Source organism: Hordeum vulgare, chromosome 7H (genome assembly GCF_904849725.1).
Source record: "Hordeum vulgare subsp. vulgare chromosome 7H, MorexV3_pseudomolecules_assembly, whole genome shotgun sequence".
NCBI lineage: Eukaryota > Viridiplantae > Streptophyta > Magnoliopsida > Poales > Poaceae > Hordeum > Hordeum vulgare.
The window spans coordinates 297,250,168-297,269,508 of NC_058524.1; positions in this window are offsets into that span (position 1 = coordinate 297,250,168).

Genomic DNA, 19,341 nt, shown 5'->3' on the forward strand with positions numbered 1-19,341 from the left:
CGAGGAGGAGGGAGTCCCCACGGCGCAGTCCCCGTGGAGGAGGAGGAGGGAGTTCCCGGTGGCGCAGTCCCCGTGGAGGAGGAGGAGGGAGTCACCGACGGCCAGTCCCCGTGGAGGAGGAGGAGGGAGTTCTAGCGAGATCGAGGAGAGGTGGGGAGAAATGACGGGCGCTGTGGGGAGAGTGAGGGGAGGGGGGAATGAATTGGTATAGTGGGGGAGGGTTAGCAATGGCACACCATTTAGGGGTGCGCGATAAGTAAGGTGATAGCAATGGCGCACCTTCTAGTGGTGCACCATAAGTAAGGTGATAGCAATGGCGCACCTTCTAGTGGTGCGCCATAAGTAAGGTGATAGCAATGGCGCACCTTCCCCTGGTGCGCCATTACTATTTTTTTTTTGATTTTTAGTTGCATGCATGTAATAATTTCGCCGCCTATCTAGTATACTTTGTATTTAGTTCATCTATTTTCTTACTAAGAACTATGTACGACCAAGAACTATGTCCTTTGGGACATATTCTTCTATATATTTGTAGGTTTGGTCCACATTCGAATGTTGATCTACGTAGTAGCATCCTTTGTATGGATTTGGTTGGATCTTTGAGGACTACAACCATGCGTGAGGACAAATAAAGGGTGGCTACTTAATGAAAAGAGCCAATTACTCATTTCCACTTGTTTAGCCAAATGAGCTAATGTGTTTTACGAGTAGCCCGAGGAAAGCATGTTTTACACCTAACCCATCCATATAGCTCACGGAGAGAGACACTTACAAAAAATCATGTTATGAGGTGATATCACATTGTGCAAAAATTTAGAATTACATGACATGGTTGAAATCAAGTGACGTGAAATAACAGACATCAAAGATTGGGGTTGCCACTGACACACACATGCGGTCGACACGTCGTGATTCGATCTTAGCTATCTTTTCACAATGATCTTCTTGACCTTATTTCTCGCGGTTGAATAATTTAGCCCCGGAACCCCTTGAATTCTTCTCTTGAACGGACGTCCTTTAGGTAGGGTGGTCCTGCTTCTTCTTGTGGTGTGTGCTACTTCATCGTCATCTTCATCTTCCATCTTTGGGTCGCCGTACTTGTCGAAGTCTTGCTCATTGGCGACTCCATCCATTCCGATGATGTTCCTTTTGCCTCTCCGACGACAACATGACTGGGCTTTGACGGGTCAGTAATGAAGAAGCATCAGTCCACTTGGGAAGCCAGTACCCATGGCTCATTTTTCGTGGTGACGTTTGCGCCCGCGGTCTTGACTTTGGCTTCGTGTATAACCATGGTGGTGAAATACCTGTCTTCTTTTAGGATGCTCTTGGCCCATCTGACACGGAACATCGGAACCTTCTCTCCAGCGTAGCTCAGCTCCCAGATCTCCTTGATCCTTCCGTAGTATCTGTCCTTGTCGTTACCGGTGTAGGATTCCATCATTACCCCGGAGTTCTGATAATCGCTCTTCATGTCCTTTTCCTCAATGTAGAATGTGTAGCCGTTGATATCGTACGCCTCATAGGTCATCAGGTTGTGCTCGGCGCCCTGTGACAAGGCGAATATGAGTTTTTCTTCCGTGGAAGAATCCTCATGTAAAGGGTACGACAGAAGGTTGTCCTTGAACCAACGCGTGAAATATGAGTTGTGCTCTTTGATTATATCTCCGTCTGTCCTCTGTTGTCCTTGGTCATTGTACGTCTTCTCAATAAGGGTTCTGTGCTCTACCACCCAAGGATCGACCACGTCTATGTGTTGTAGCGCGACTAGGTTTGCTCTTTCAAAGTCGGCGAGTCGACCCTTGAAGTCGACATGCATTTTGCGGCGACCCCATCCAGCAAGCCTGCCGAGGTGCCTGTTGACGGCCAGACCAACGGGGTTCTCGATGCCTAGATAATTCGTGCAGAAGGAGATGCACTCTTAGGTCAAAAAGACCTGGGCTATGCTTCCATCTGGACGTGCCCTGTTGCGAACGTATCCTTTGATGACACCATTCATCCTTTCGAACGGCATCATGCTGTGCAGGAACGTCGGCCCGAGTTGGATGATATCCTCCACGATATGGACCAACTGATGCACCATAACGTCGAAGAATGTGGGCGGGAAGTACATCTCAAGCTCGCATAGTATCACCACGATCTCTTCCTGCAGCCTTCTGAGTTGCCTCACGCCAACCGACTTCCGAGAGATGACGTCGAAAAAGTTGCATATGCCAAATAGCGTTTCACGGACGTGCACGTCCATAATCCCATGGATTGCAACTGGAAGTATCTGCGTCATCAGCACATGACACTCGTGAGACTTCATCCCGCTGAACTTCTGCTTCGCTGAGTCTAGGTATCTGCTTATCTTCCCCGAGTAACCGTAAGGAAGTTTTACTCCTACGAGGCAGGTGAAAAACTGATCGATCTCCTTCTGACTTAGAGTGAAGCAAGCGGTAGGGCAGTCATATTCGATCTTCTTGGCCTTTTTGCCTTTGCGACGACTTCCCGTGTCCTTCGCCTCATCATCATCATCATCATCATTAGGGCGTTTTGTGTGAAGCTCCTCCCTGATGCCCATTGATTGCAATTCTGCCCTTGCTTTCGGCCAATCTTTGGTCCTCTCTGGCATGTTGAGCAGGGTACCAAGCAGACTCCCGCACACGTTCCTCGTGATATGCATGACATCAAGGCTGTGAGGCACACGGAGGATCTTCCAGTACGGCAAGTCCCAGAAAACAGAAACTTTTTTTCCATACCTTCAGCAGCGGCTGTGGCGCCTTTCGCTTCTTTCCCGGCGATGGGCACTCTTTCCAATTTTTCAACACGTCGTCTATTTCCTCGCCGCTCCTCATACGTGGAGGTCTTCGGGGTTCGGTTTCACCATCGAACAGATCCTTGCGTTTTCTCCATGCGTCATCGTCGCGAAGCCACCTTCGATATCCCATGAACACGGTTTTCGAAGAGCCCGGATCTCTATCTAGATGGCGATACGTTGTGTCATCCATGCACCTGACGCATGCACAAAATCCGTGGACCACCTGCCCCGCGACATATCCGTAACCGAGATAGTCGTGCACCGTAGTGAGCAGTGCGGCTCTCATAGGGAAATATTGTTTCGCTGCGGCATCCCAGGTATTGGCTGGAGTTTTCCATAGCGTGTCTAGCTCCTCTTTCAGCAGCCCCAGATACAGATTGATGTCGTTTCCTGGTTGTTTCGGCCCTTCAATTAGCATACTCATGTGAATGTACTTCCTCTTTATGCACATCCAGGGGGGAAGGTTTTACATCCACACAAACACAAACCAGGTGCTATGTGTGCTTCTCTGGCTGCCAAATGGATTGACTCCATCGGTGCTCACGCCCAGCATGATGTTCCTTGGATCGTCCCCAAATTCTGGGTGTTCGAAGTTCAACGCTTGCCACTGGCTTGCATCCCTAGGGTGACTCAACATCTTGTCTTTTTCTTTATCTCTGGATCATTTCCGTCATCTTATCGCTTCTTCTCCTCCCTATCAACGTGCCAACGCAGGAGCTCTGCTTGCTTAGGGTCCGCAAAATATCCTTGCAGACGAGGAGTGATCGGAAAGTACCACACCAGTTTTCGAGTAGCTTTCTTCCTCTTCTTGTATCGAGTGACGCCGCACACCAGACATATTGGTAGACTCCGTGTGCTCGTGCCGATAAATGATGCAATCGTTCATGCACACATGGTATTTCTCGTGCGTTAAATCTAGAGGACACATGAGTTTCTTCGCCTCCTCGAAACTGGTCGTGCACTTGTTCCCCATGGGAAGATATTCGTGCTAGAATGACATGTTCTCGTCGAAGCATGTTTCGGTCATTTTGTGTTTTACCTTCATCTCCAGAGCCATGAGCTTTACTTTCAGGCGGGTATCCTCGGGCCTGCATCCTTCATACAATGGAGTAACCGCGTATATCTCCAGTTGATCCAGCTTGGCTTTCTATCGGGCGGCAGCTCTTGCGTTACCCGTCTGCTTAAGAAGCAGCTCTTGAATATGAGGGTCCTGCACCCAGCCCATCGATGGTCCATCGTCGTCTTCTCCTGCATCTATCTTCATGATCATGCCCTTTGTCTTGATCTTCCGCATTATCATGTCCGACATCTTCTACATGATGACCGTGTCCTGCATCTACCTCGTGATCATGTCCTGGAGATTCTTCGTCTTCTCGCACGCCCTCGCCGCTATTGTCTTGCAGCCCTTCCTTATTTATTGCCTAGCCCCCATGGACGACTTCATAATCATCTTCATCACCTTCCCAACGATAGCCATCCATGAAGCCACGCACGAGCAGGTGGTCGCGCACCTGTCTGGAATCTAGGTCCATAAGGCTCTTCAGCTTGCATCTTCGACACGGACATCTTATCTCCGTCTCGATCTTTTGGAGCATCTCGGCCTTCGCGGAGCTCAAAAACCTATTCACGATGCCTTCGGTCATCGTGCGGACCATGGTCGCCTACGGGGTAGAGCGAAACGATATTTTAGAACCAATTTTTTTTTGGCATGACTTTGCCAAAAAATAAGACCAAAAAGAATGCATAGTGCCAGATTCTCGCTGAAACGGAAATGAATCAACATTCCGGCAAAATATTGGCAACTATCGCATATCAAATACCGGTACGTGCAAACACAAACATATGCAACACCACCAACATACTTAGATCTAGGCCATAAAAAGTGTGTACACGTTGAAGGGAGAAAAAAGTAGATCTAGAACATAAAGAAAGCTTTCCCCTTACTTACCTATCAAAAAAGGAAATTTAACCACTTAATTTGGGTGAATCTATGGTGCAAATGAGGTGAGGAGGAGGAGGCAGCCGAGACCAACAAGGTTGGTAGAGCCGGAGATAATGAAGTGGGGGAAAAGTGAGTGTGTAGTAGGCTGTCAAAAATATCTACTGCTCCCAGGTTACCAATGGCGCACCCACAAAGAATGCGCCATTAGTAACCAGGGTTATTAATGGCGCACCTGGTAAGAATGCGCCATTAGTAGTTTTGAAAAAAATGAAAAAAATTGTTAGTAGTGGCGCACCGTGGATGTGGTGCACCATTACTAGTTAAAACTAGTAATGGCGCACATCCCGTGGTGCGCCACTGGTATGTCTTGGAAAGGGTGTGGGGCCAGGACAAAGATAGTAATGGCGCACCACACACACTAGGTGCGCCATTAATAATATGGACAGTAATGGCGCACCTGTATTTGATGCGCCACTACTATATAGCAGTGGCGCACCATATACATGGTGCGCCATTAATGTCCATATTAGCTATAGCCCTTTTTCTAGTAGTGTTTGTCTCTCTTGCTAGATCAACAAGGTGGAGATCGTCATCGAGCTGTACGTGTGCTGAACACGGAGGTGTTTTCCGTTCGGTGCTAGATCGGGATGGATCGTGGGAAGGCAGCGATTTGGATCGCGGAGACGTTCCACTACATCAACCGCGTTTCTTAACGCTTCCGGCTTAGCGATCTACAAGGGTATGTGGATCCGATCTCCCTCTCGTAGATGATCATCACCATGATAGGTCTCCATGTGCATAGGAATTTTTTTGTTTCCCATGCAATGTTCCCCAACATGACAAACTCATGGCAAGGCACACATCAGGTGCGGTACATAGGATGGCATACTATAGAGCCTATGGCTGAGGCATAGGGGATGACCTTCGTCCTTTCTGTTTCTTCTGCCGTGCTCGATCTTTGAGTCTTGGTCAAATTCACACCTTACAACACAACCAGGAACTCCTTCTTTGACCGATCTATTTTGAATTCCTTCAAAAACTTGTCAAGGTATAAATTCATTGCAATTTCTATCAAGCGTCTTGATCTATCTCTATAGATCTTGATCCTCAATGTTCAAGTAGTTTAATCCAGGTTTTCCTTTGAAACACACCTTTCAAACAACCCCGTATGCTTTCCACAAATCCTACACCGTTTCCGATCAACAATATGTCAACCACATATACTCATCAGAAACTCTGTACTGCTCCCACTCACTTTCTTGGAAATACAAGTTTCTCACAAACTTTGTGTAAACCCCAAAGCTTTAATCATCTGATCAAAGCGTATATTCCAACTCCGATCCATAGAAGGATCGCTAGAGCTTGCATACTTGTTAGCATCCTTAGGATTGAAAAAACCTTTTGGTTGTATCACATACAACCTTTCCTCAAGGAAATCATCGAGGAAACAATGTTTTGACATCCATTTGCAAGATTTCATAATTGAAAAAATGCAGCAATTGCTAACATAAGTCCAACAGACTTTAGCATCGCTACGGGTGAGAAAGTCTCATCGTAGTCAATTCCTTGAACTTGTCGGAAACCTCTTTGCGACAAGCCGAGCTTTCTAAATGGTGACATTCACCATCGTCACGTGTCTTCCTTTTTAAAGATCCATTGTACTTAATAGCCTCACAACCATCAAATAGTTCTTCCAAAGTCAACACTTTGTTTTCATAGATGGATCCTACCTCGGATTTCAGGGCCTCCAGCCATTTGTCGGAATCCAGGCCCACCAACGCTTCTCCATAGCTCATAGGTTCATTGTTGTCCAGAAACATGACCTCCAAGATAGGATTACCATACCACTCTGGAGCAGTGCGTGTCCTTGGTGACCTATGAGGTTTGGTAGTAACTTGATCTGAAGCTTCATGATCACCATCATCAGCTTCCACTTCAACTGGTGTAGGCGCCAAAAAACAACTTCCCGTGCCCTTCTACTCTCTAGTTGAAGTGACGGTTGAAAAACCTTATCAAGGTCCACCATCCCCCCGCTCAATTCTTTCAAGAGAAACTCGTTCTCGAGAAAGTACCCGGTTTAGGAAACAAACACTTTGCTTTCGAATCTGAGATAGGAGGTATACCCAACTGTTTTGGATATCCTATGAAAATGTATTCATCCACTTTGGGTTCGAGCTTATCACCCTAATGCCTTTTTACATAAGCATCACGGCCCCAAACTTTAAGAAACGAGAACTTAGGATTCTCCAAACCATAGTTCATACAGTGTTATTTCAACGAAATTAAATGGTGTCCCATTTAAAACGAATGTGGTTGTCTCTAATGCATAACCCCAAAACGATAGTGATAATTCGATAAGAGACATCATAATATGCACCATATCCAATAGGGCACGGCTATGACGTTCGGAAACACAGTCCTCGACGCAGCCCCCAACGTAGCCCCCAACGTGGGTTCTCTATCCATTTCCCACTGGCGAGTGCTGGGATAGTTATCTTCACCTTTGACATCACCGGGCTTACAAGGCAGGAGCAGCGGCAAGAAGAGCCATCGGAGGCTGTCCCTGCCGCTATTGGGACCCCGATCCTAAGCCATAGGAATCCAGCCTGTAACACATCGTATCCCTTTGCGGTCTCACGCACGGTTAACCCTACGGCTCCCACCTTACCTTAGCCGGGACCGTTTGCGCCTTTTGACTCACGTATGCAATTGTGTCGCTAGCATTCCAATGTCAAAGAACCCGGGTCGACATAACTAGTCATAAACTCAAGTGGCTCAATTGTACAAAGACATGCACACATAACCCAACAAAACAGGTGTCGGTCATCAACGAGTGTAGACGAGTCGTAGTAAGCTACAAGGACTCCATTACACCGTGTGACATTTCCCCGAAGGGACAGACACAACAACTAAGAAGGATACATGCTAGTCAACCAATGTGTCCGGAGCAGTAGAGAAGTACCATGGCTCGATGGAAACACAAAGGGGCATTTCTCTGTATAGAGAGCTACTAAGGGCATATGCCTAGGTGTCGAATCCCATACATATCACAGTACATCACACATTCACATGACATACTCGATATGCATAGATACTACAATGGCATCACAACATAACCATACAACATCACAACGTTTATTTAGAAGACTCGGAAGAGTCTTGCATAATAAGTTCATACAGATAGGGGTCACATGACCCAACACTCAAGTCATACAAGCAAAGTCATACTAAGCAACCGGAAGCATTAAAGCTGTCTGAGTACAGATAGTTCAAAGGAAAAGGCATAAAGCCTGACTATCTATAGATCCCTTCTGAAAGGGGCCAGGTCGTAGCTGGGACACCAGCTACTTGTCATCATCGAGGTCTAGGTAGAACCCACCTTTGGCTCGTGGGTATCTTCTGCAACATTTATTAAACAAACATGAGTACAAAGGTACTAAGGAAGACTTTAGAACAAATCTATCTACTCATGCACATCTATCAAAAAGGGGGTTGTGTGGTTTCATGTAGCAAGCCAGCTCTGACTCTTGGCTAAACTAAACTACAATTTTAAATAGTTTTAAACAACTTTGATAAGTCGTACACGACTCCACTATCACCACAACAATACACTATCATGGATTCCTTTCCGTCTCCCTACGAAAATTCCATACATGATACTCACACTTATCTTGATACTTTTATGAGTAGCCATTAAAGTTATCTATGAACAACATATGTTTCCAAGTAGTCCAAATCCGTGGACCCGACTATTCGAATAGATCATAATCCTGCAGGGGTGTACTTCTTCACACACGCTCTCGCCACTTATCGCCATGTGCACATCATGCACCTCGGCAACCTTCAAGTGGAAGACCAGCCAGGTAGTCGGCCATGACCGTTAACCATGCTAATACCTAGTCCAGGTTTAGCGCCTATTTGAGAGTGAACCCGCACGGAAGTCCGGCCGAGGTTTCCGCTATGGCCCCAAACGATGTGCGCAGGGTTCCCAAGCCCACCATCCGGGTGCCACTTGGTACACTATGCCACTGCCTACCGCGTCACAGCCCACCTCTAAGGTCAGCACCATGCACAACCGCCATCATGACTATAAACACCAGAAACTACTTGCAACTCCTGGACCAAGTACTAGGCGATTAATAAGCCGAGAGGGGTCGAGTTACCGGAACTCAATGTGTGGTAGTATCTAGTCTTGGATTTCATACATGAAACTCAGTTCCTAAGGACGGTTCTAACGAAACAACCCGCCATGTACTCCTACATAGCCTTTCATCGGTACCTTTACCAAATCAGGTTCCACACTTATTCTTTGTCACTAGAACCCATCCATCCTTTCCTGTTCATCACCCAGATGAAACATACCTGACACAACTCTAGGCATAGCAAGCATAGCAAGCATAGCAGGATAAGACACATCATGGATCAAGCAACTCCCAGGTATGCTAGGTTGCAAGGTTTGGCTATTTACTGTGACAATGACATGTCATGCAAAGGAATAGGTTCAGCTACCGAAGTAAAGCGTTTGAAATATTTTTTCCTAATGCAATAAGTGAGAGAAGGAGCGAGAACATGGGATTATATCGGGATGATCAAAAGGGTGCTTGCCTTGTTGCTCACTGGAGGGATTAAATCCGTCAGTCGGATATTCGGACGTATCCGGAGAGGCAGAGCCTACCGAAATAATAGCGACAATCAATATCATTCAAATGCAACAATATGATGCATGATCAGGCATGAAACGAAATGTAGTATGGGTTAATATGAATAACATCACCGTATAATGATCCTGATTTGAATAAAAAATTCAAATATTATTTCAAATAGAATATTTATCAAATTCATTTAACTGATTTGACCGGATGCTATTTCATAACTTTGTTTGTCATGCTTGAAAATAGCACCATTGTATTCATTGAATTTTTGTGATCATTTTACATATATTATTTGTCAGATTTGGAGTTATATTTAATATTCTATGAATTTTCAAAGTTTTAAACTCATTACTGAATTGTTTTAAAACAGAAATATAATTACTGCATCATGATGACGTCATCAGGATCAACAGCTCCTCGGCTGGTCAAACTGACCAGTGGGGGCCACTAGTCAGTGGCTTAGGGCTAATCCCGCGCTGACCAGCCCCTAAGTGGGTTCGACCCACTCCTGGGGCCCACTGTCTGTGGCTCTAGGGGGTAATTAACGGCGGTTAAGGGCGGCCACGTCATCGCCACCGGAGTTTCACCGGCGGCGACCATGGGCGCGGCGGGTCCTCGCCGGAGTTGCACTAAAACTCGCTACAGGTCTCGTACTCGAGTGCCGAGAGTACTGGGATGAAGCCCAGGCTCGGCCTCATCCATCAGGGGTATCAAGAGGAGCCAGGGGTGGCTGGAGGAGCACTGGCGACGAGGTGTGCGGCGGCGACGGCTCGGGCTCGACGGGGCTGCGGCCATGGTGCAGGAAACAGCTGGAAAAAGAGGGAAAGCACAGCGAGCTCACGAGGGTTCCAACGGGGGTAGCAGCTTTCTCGGGGAGGATCTCTAGCTGACGAATCGCGACGACGAACTCCGGCTGCTGGAGGTTGAAGATGGCAACGGGGGCGGCGCTACGGGGGCTTCCGACTCGATTCCTTGGGCAGGGAGGAGCTTCTCGAGGTGGCGGAGTCGACGGGTGGTTCCGAAAGGCGTTGCGATGGCTGGAGCGGCGTGTCGACGGCGAGCTCGAGCTCGTCAATGGCGGTCAGAGAGGAGGAGATGGGAGAGAGACCGAACAAGGAGGAGAGGTCGGGGATGGGTTGCGTGTAGACATATCCACCTTGCGAGTGCGACAGAGGTGGCTAGTAGGCACGCAGCTGCGTGCTGCACTGTGGAGATGCGGCGACCATCTCGTCTTTCTCCTCTGCCTACTGGCAGGAGGAAGAAGACAAGGTGGAGAAGATGGGCTCGGCCAGGGTGAGCGATAGGTAAGGGTTTTTTTTCCATTTTTTCATTTCTGATTTCTGTTAAATCATTTCTAACATTTGTTTTATTTTATTTTGGCTCCAAACTATTCCTATAAATAGTGAATAAAACTTTGGGGTCTTATTTGGAATATCTCCAAGTCCTTATAATTATTCCAACATTTTATGATATTCTGAAATAATTAAAATCACATATTTGGGTGATTTCAGTGGCTTTTGTGAGATAAATAAAATGCATTTTTAAAATAAGTTCCACCCCTGAAATATTGTTTCCAATATTTATCAAAAAGGGTGGGCCTTTATGAAGGCCATTTTGGGTTAATTGAACTTTTACTTCATTTGAATTGAGTTGAATAATGGGGTGCTAGGGTTTTTATTTGATTCCTATTTTCATTTTTAATGCAAGAATAAAAAAATGAGCACATTGTTGCAAAACACCCAATGGAATCTAGGGATGTAACAACTCACCCCCACTCAAAAGAATCTCGTCCCGAGATTTGGAAGTCGTCGGGAACAGCGCGGGATACTCGAGTCGGAGATGGTCCTCTCTTTCCCATGTTGCTTCTTTTTCAGAATGATTTGACCATTGAACTTTAATAAACTGGAGGTTTCAACATCGAGTGGTACGCTCAGCCTGATCAAGAATACGAACAGGGTATTCTCGGTATGAAAGGTTATCTTGGAGATCAAGCGTTTCATGGTCCACTTCACGGATAGGATCCGAGAAGCAACACCTCAGTTGCAAGATGTGGAAAACATCATGAACCTTGGAAAGATGCAGAGGAAGTTCCAATTGGTAGGCAACTTCTCCTCGTTTGGCAAGAATGCGAAAAGGACCAACGTAACGAGGAGCCAATTTGCCTTTGATACAGAAGCGATGGGTACCCTTCAAAGGTGTAAACCGAAGGTAAGCCTTCTCATCAACTTTAAAGGTCACAGCCTTATGATGATGATCATATTGGCTCTTTTGACGAGATTGGGCCGTTTTCAACTTTTCACGAATAATGCGAACTTGCTCTTCTGCTTCCTGGATCATATCCGGGCCAAAGAGTTGCCTCTCTCCGGTTTCTGACCAATTAAGAGGTGTTCGACATCTTCGTCGATAGAGAACTTCAAAAGGGGCTTTGCCCAAGCTTGATTGATAACTAGTGTTATAAGCAAATTCGGTGAATGGAAGGCACTTCTCCCAATTCGTACCGAATGATATAACACAAGCTCGAAGCATATCCTCTAGGATTTGATTTACTCTTTCTGCTTGACCACTTGATTAAGGATGGGAAGCAGTGCTAAAAGATAAGTGAGTCCCCATGGATTCTGAAAGCTTTCCCAGAAACGACAAGTAAAAATACTTCCACGATCTGAATTAATCTCCAAAGGGAAACCATGAAGAGACACTATTTGAGAGATATATAACTCTGCTAGCTGGCTAGCTATTATACTCTCACGAACTGGAAGAAAATGAGCTACTTTGGAGAGACGGTCAACAACTATAAAGATAGCATTATTCCCTTTCTTGGTCCTAGGAAATCCAGTGATGAAATCCATACTAAGTTTATCCCATTTCCATTCAGGAATAGCTAAAGTTTGAAGGGTGCCAGCACGCCTTTGATGTTCTGCTTTAACTCGACGACAAACGTCTCAGTTAGCAACGAACTCAGCAATTTCTCTCTTCATGCTAGTCCAACAGAACCTCTGGCGTAGGTCATGATATATCTTAGTACTACCAGAGTGAATCGTGAGAGGAGATTCATGAGCCTCCTTAAAGATCAACTACCGCAGATGTTGTTTCTTGGGAACTACCAAACGGTTCTCAAAGAGAACAACACCCCGATCATCAACCGAGAAGCAATTGGCATTTTCCCCCTTAATATTCTTCTTAATCCGGGAAATTCCAGTGTCATGCTTCTGGGCCTCAATGATTTGATCCACTAAGTTAGGTTTCGCCACCAGGTTGGAAAAAATATCTTTGAGGAACAATGTGCAGGTTTAACTTCCGAAATTCCTCATAGAGACGTGGTTGACCTCGTTGTAACATCAGAGTGTTAAAATAAGACTTACGACTTAGTGCATCAGCCATGACATTGGCCTTCCCCGGGGTGTAAGTTATCCCTAAGTCATAATCTGTGATAAACTCGACCCACCATCTTTGCCTGAGATTCAAATCTGGCTGGGTTAAGATATATTTCAGACTTTGGTGATCAATGAATATTTCACAACGATTACCAAGAAGGTAATGTCGCCAGGTTTTTAGTGCATGGACTACAGCTACAGGCTCAAGATCATGTGTGGGATAATTATCCTCATGTGGACGCAACTGTCGAGATGCGTATGCAATCACATGACGATCCTTCATGAGAATGCAACCTAATCTTCGTCCTGAGGTGTCGCAATAGATAACAAAGTCCTTAGAGAAATCTGGTGGTAGCAACACAGGTGCAGAAGTAAGGCGTCTTTTCAGTTCCTGAAAGCTATGCTCACACAGTGGTGTCCACTCGAACTTTTTATCTTTCTTGAGGAGTTCAGTTAGAGGCTTTGCAACCTTGGAGAAGTTCTCGACAAAGCGGTAAAAATAGCTCGCTAGACCTAGAAAACTTCTAACTTGCTTAACCGATTCAGTTTGAGTCCAATCAAGGACAGCTTGAACTCCCTCGGGATTGACAACAATACCCTCACCAAAGATTACATGTCCTAGATAGGTCACTTCTGGTAACCAAAATTCACATTTTGAAAATTTGTCATAAAGGCGATGCTCTCGAAGTTTCATCAATACCAGTCTTAGATGCTTGGCATGTTCTTGTTCGTTATTCTAGTAGATGAGAATATCATCGAGGTATACCACGACGAATTTATCCAAATACTCCATGAAGATCGAATTCATCAAGCGAGAGAAGGTGGCTGGGGCATTGGTTAAACAGAAGGACATGACAATGTACTCGTATTGGCCATAACGAGTGACAAAGGCCATTTTTGGAATGTCCCCGTTGTTAATCTTGATTTGGTGGTAACCCAACCTCAAATCCATCTTGGAGAAGACTGAGGATCCAGCGAGCTGATCATACAGATCGTTGATCCTGGGGAGCGGATACTTGTTCTTTATGGTGAACAGATTAACTGGTTGATAATCTACAACCATGTGATCCGTTCCATCCTTCTTCACGACGAAGAGGATGGGACAAGCCCAAGGAGAAGAGCTAGGACGAATGAAACCTTTATTCAAAGCCTCATCTAGTTGTTTCTTAAGTTCGGCTAGCTCTAAGTGTGCCATCTTATAGGGCCTTCTGGCTATTGGGACAGTTCGTGGAACAAGATCTATCACAAACTCTACATCCGTGTGAGGTGGAATTCTTGGCAATTCTTCTGGAAAAACATCCGGAAAGTCACGGACTACCGGAATGTCTTCAAGTTCTGGAAGAGGACTAGCATTGAGGGAATAGAGTTGGCATTTGTCAACTCGAGTTGAGACATTAACTACCTCACCCGAGGGGTGGGTAAGCTGAACATTCCTAGTATGGGTACCAATCTTGGCGTAATGAGCTGACATCTAGTCAGTACCCAATATGATATTGATATATGAGGATTTAAGGGCTATCAGTGATGCTAGAAAAACTAGCTGTCTACTAGGATTTCATTGTCATAACTTATCCTAGAAGTCTGCCATTTACTACCAGGAGTTTGGACCACTAATGGGATTGGCATATCACAAAAGGACATGTTATGCAACTGCGCATAACTTTCATTAATGAAGGAATGAGATGACCCAGTGTCAAAAAGAACATACGCTGGGTTATGATTGACAAGGAGCGTACCCAAAATGACGTCGGGATCCTGTGCAGCTTCTTCTGCTGAAGCATAATTCACGCGGCCACGTGTAGGAGTTGGCTTCACATAGAATGCTTTGCCCGACTTGCCTTGCCCAACAGACTTCCCAGGTTGCTTAGCAGCGATATTGTGGGGACACTCATGTGAATAGTGTCCTGGTTCTCTACACTTGTAACAGATCACCTGATTGGCACGTGGTGCAGGATTGGTAGATGGACCACCATAGGTCTTGGCTGGGGGGTTTGTCTGGTTTGCCTGAGGCACCACATAGGATGGCCTTGGGTTATATCTTGGCGGCAGAGAACTATTCGGGGCCCACACCCGGCGCTTCGGAAACGCTGAACCGGTTGAGGATCCAGAATCGCGAGAGTGCTTATTCGTGGCTTCATAGTCGGTATGACCAGTCTCGGCACTAATTTCCTTGTTGACAAGAGCTTGGAAACTTGTACATTCATGAAGGCGTAGGTCACGACGAAGTTCGGGGCTCAGTCCCTTGCGAAATCTTGTTTGTTTCTTGGCGTCAGTTGACGCCTCTTCAGTTGCGTAGCGAGCAAGGTTACCGAACTCGCGGCTATAAGCATCCACAGTCAACTTTCCCCGGGTGAAGGCACGTAATTCCTCTCTCTTACGGTCCATGCGACCCTCTAGAATGTGATGCAGCGGAAAGCTGCAATGAAATCTGCCCGTGTGGCTGCTGGTCCAGCAGGATGCATAGCTTCATAATTCTCCTACAATAGATTGGTGGGGCCTTCCAAAAAGTAAGCAGCCAAGATCACCTTGTCAGCCTCAGCAACGTTAGCAGAGCGTATCTTGCGCGATATACTGCACAACCAGTCATCGGCGTAGAGAGGATCGACAGATTGATGGAACTTCGAGGGATTTAGTTTCACAAAGTCATTGAGGGACACTATGTCATTTCATGGCCGACGAGCTGTATTTTGCTCAATACGTTCAAGCAGACGGCTGGTCTCTCTCTTGTTCCTTTCTGCCTCCAGCATAACCTTCACCAGAGAAGGCGAGTGAGGCAAATCCTCCTGTGCTGCTTGACTACCCTCTCCCTGCTCATGGCTAGGGGCACGGTTGTGCCTGATAAACACCATCCTGGCAAACAAACTCATAACTTAGACTAGATCAACATCAATACTAACTATGGATTTAGAATGCACTGAACAACATGGAATGCGGAAATGAACATCCGAACAACATGGTAACAAGCAAACTGCTATATATACACCATGGTTCATACACACCATAACATAGTTCAGTACAACTTCAAACTGAAGAGCAAACTACTGAAAAGATGATACTACTCATCAGATGCTTTCCAAGCTTCCTATACATTATTTATCGATGCCTCCGGAACTCATTTCACGACATAGTCATATTCCACCAGACGCACAGGACTGTGGAAATATAGCTACTACAATACTACTATTCCACTCACGGGCTCAGGCATCCGCATAAAACATCTCATACAGATTTCCTCCATGGCATGGGAGCTGAACCTGCAGATCAGGAAATACTCTAGCCTGAGACCCTTGGGAACCGTAAGGACAGAGGTGTGGCCTCGGTCCCCTGACTGGTGGCAATAGAGGTCCCCGAAGAGGGGTGACACCTCCGATAGCAGGCTAGTCAACATGAGCTGGAAGATGAGTCCTAACTGGGTTCAACATCTCCATATCTCCATAGCCTGTCTGAACTAGAGGTGTCAGCTGCGTCAAAGCTGTCCACAGACGGGCATGAGTAGGATAAAGCTCCATACGAAGGGCACGAGCATCTCAGTCTCTATTCTCCAACATATGAGTGGTAATCTGCAGCAGCGGATCCTCCAAAGAAGAATCAAAGTAGACTCCACTGAGACATTCTTCTTCTCCTGGCTGAGAAGCTAGAACATAACAGTACTCTGAATTCTGCAACAGTGCATGTGTGGCTCTCATGATGGTTAACATTGAATAGGCGGCACCTTGTACCGCCATGTCAACGGTAACCCCCAATCCGTAAGACCAATGGATCGGCTCCTTGGCTCCAGGGTAATCTGGGAATACCCTAACAATGCACAGGTACTGACTCTGGTTGAAATCCCGGTACTGCTCCTCCACTGTATACTCTAGGTACCAGCGGTAACCGGCTACTGACATCATCCTGACCAGCATGGCCGTGTGACCCGGTACATCAATGCACCTAGTCAGACGGACCACGTGACGAAAAGGACGGGCAGGCATCTGAAATAGAGAATAATGCAAAGGCATCAGAGCTCTGGAAATGAAATTGGGCAGCATAACGGCTGTAAATGCTCAAAAACAATTTTGAGACAACCCACAAAAGATAGGATAGCATAACCACTCAACTATCAAGTACAAATTCCATGGTCATCGAATACATATTTTCTTTTCCTTGGAACAAAAGAAAACTCGGAGTAAATCTCGAACCGATTTTCCTACTATCTATCGATTAGTAACACACGTTCCTGAGAGATAGATAGGAAACCTAATTCTTAATCCCCGTAGGAAAGATGAGGATGACAAGAATAGAATGACTTAAGAAGAGAAGCAAGAGCCTTACGTTCCCTTCCACAAAAAATTCCCTTACATATAACTAACGCATTTCTAGACTAAACTTCGACCAGTTTGGCTTGGTAATCCTACATTCAGCCAGGCTCTGATACCAACGCTGTCGGGACCCCGATCCTAAGCCATAGGAATCCAGCCTGTAACACATCGCATCCCTTTGCGGTCTCACGCATGGTTAACCCCACGGCTGCCACCTTATAGCCGGGGCCATTTGCGCCTTTTGATTCACGTATGCAATTGTGTCGCTAGCACTCCAATGTCAAAGAACCCGGGTCGACATAACTAGTCATAAACTCAAGTGGCTCAACTATACAGAGACATGCATACATAACCCAGCAAATCAGGTGTCGGTCATCAGCGAGTGTAGACGAGTCGTAGTAAGCTACAAGGACTCCATGACACCGCGCGACATTTCCCCGCAGGGACAGACACAACAACTAAGAAGGATACATGCCGGTCAACAAATGTGTCTGGAGCATTAGCGAACTACCAAGGCTAGATGGAAACACAATGGGGCATTTCTATGTATAGAGAGCTACTAAGGGCATACGACTAGGTGTCGAATCCCATACATATCATAGTACATCACACGTACGCATGACATACTCGATATGCATAGATACAACAATGGCATCACAACATAACCATAAAACATCACAACATTTGTTTAGAAGACTCGGGAGAGTCTTGCATAATAAGTTCATACAGATAGGGGTCACAAGACCCGACACTCAAGTCATACAAGCAAAGTAATACAAACCAAGCGGAAGCATTAAAGCTGTCTGAGTACAGACAATTGAAAGGAAAAGGCATAAAGCCTGACTATCTGCAGATCCCTTCTGAAAGGGGCCAGGTTGTAGCTGGGACACTAGCTACTCGTCATCATCGAGATCTAGGTAGAACCCACCTGTTGGCTCGTGGGTATCTTTTGCAACATTTATTAAACAAACTTGAGTACAAAGGTACTCAAATAGACTTTAGAACAGATCTATGTACTCATGCACATGTATCAAAAAGGAGGTTGTGGGGTTTCATGCAGCAAGCCAGCTTTGACTCTTGGTTAAACTAAACTACAATTTTAAATAGTTCTAAACAACTTTGGTAAGTCGTACACGAGTCCACTATCCCCACAACAATACACTATCATGGATTCCTTTCCGTCTCCCTACGGAAATGCCATACATGATACTCACACTCATCTTGATACTTTTATGAGTAGCCATTAAAGTTATCTATGAACAACATATGATTCCAAGTAGTCCATATCCACGGACACGACTATTCGAATAGATCATAACCCTGCAGGGGTGTACTTATTCACACACGCTCTGGCTTCTTATCGCCATGTGCACATGATGCACCTCGGCAACCTTCAAGCGGAAGCCCAGCGAGGGAGTCGGCCACGACCCGTAAGCACGCTAATACCTAGTCCAGGTTTATCGCCTATTTGAGAGTAAACCCGCACGGAAGTCCGGCCGAGGTTTCTGCTACGGCCCCAAACGATGTGCGCAGGGTTCCCAAGCGCACCATGAGGGTGCCACTTGGTACACCGTGCCACTACCTACCGCGTCACATCCCACCTCTAAGGTCAGCACCATGCACGGGCTCCAGCATGACTATAAACACCAGAAACTACTTGCAACTCCTGGACCGAGTACTAGGCGATTAATAAGCTGAGAGGGGTCGAGTTACCAGAACCTAATGTGTGGTAGTATCTAGTCTTGGATTTCATACATGGAACTCAGTTCCTAAGGACGGTTCCAATGAAACAACCCGCCATGTACTCCTACATAGCCTTTCATCGGTACCTTTACCAAATCAGGTTCCACACTTATACTTTGTCACTAAAACCCATTCATCCATTCCTGTTCATCACCCAGATGAAACAGACCTGACACAACTCTAGGCATAGCAAGCATAGCAGGATAAGACACATCATGGATCAAGCAACTACCAGGTATGCTAGGTTGCAAGGTTTGTCTATTTACTGTGACAATGACATGTCATGCAAAGGAATAGGTTCAGCTACCAAAGTAAAGCATTTGAAATATTTTGTCCTAATGCAATAAGTGAGAGCAGGAGCGGGAACATGGGATTATATCGGGATGATCAAAAGGGTGCTTGCCTTGTTGCTCACTGGAGGGATTAAATCCGTCAGTCGGATATTCGGACGTATCCGGCGGGGGCAGAGCCTACCGAAATAATAGCGACAATCACTATCATTCAAATGCAACAATATGATGCATGATCAGGCATG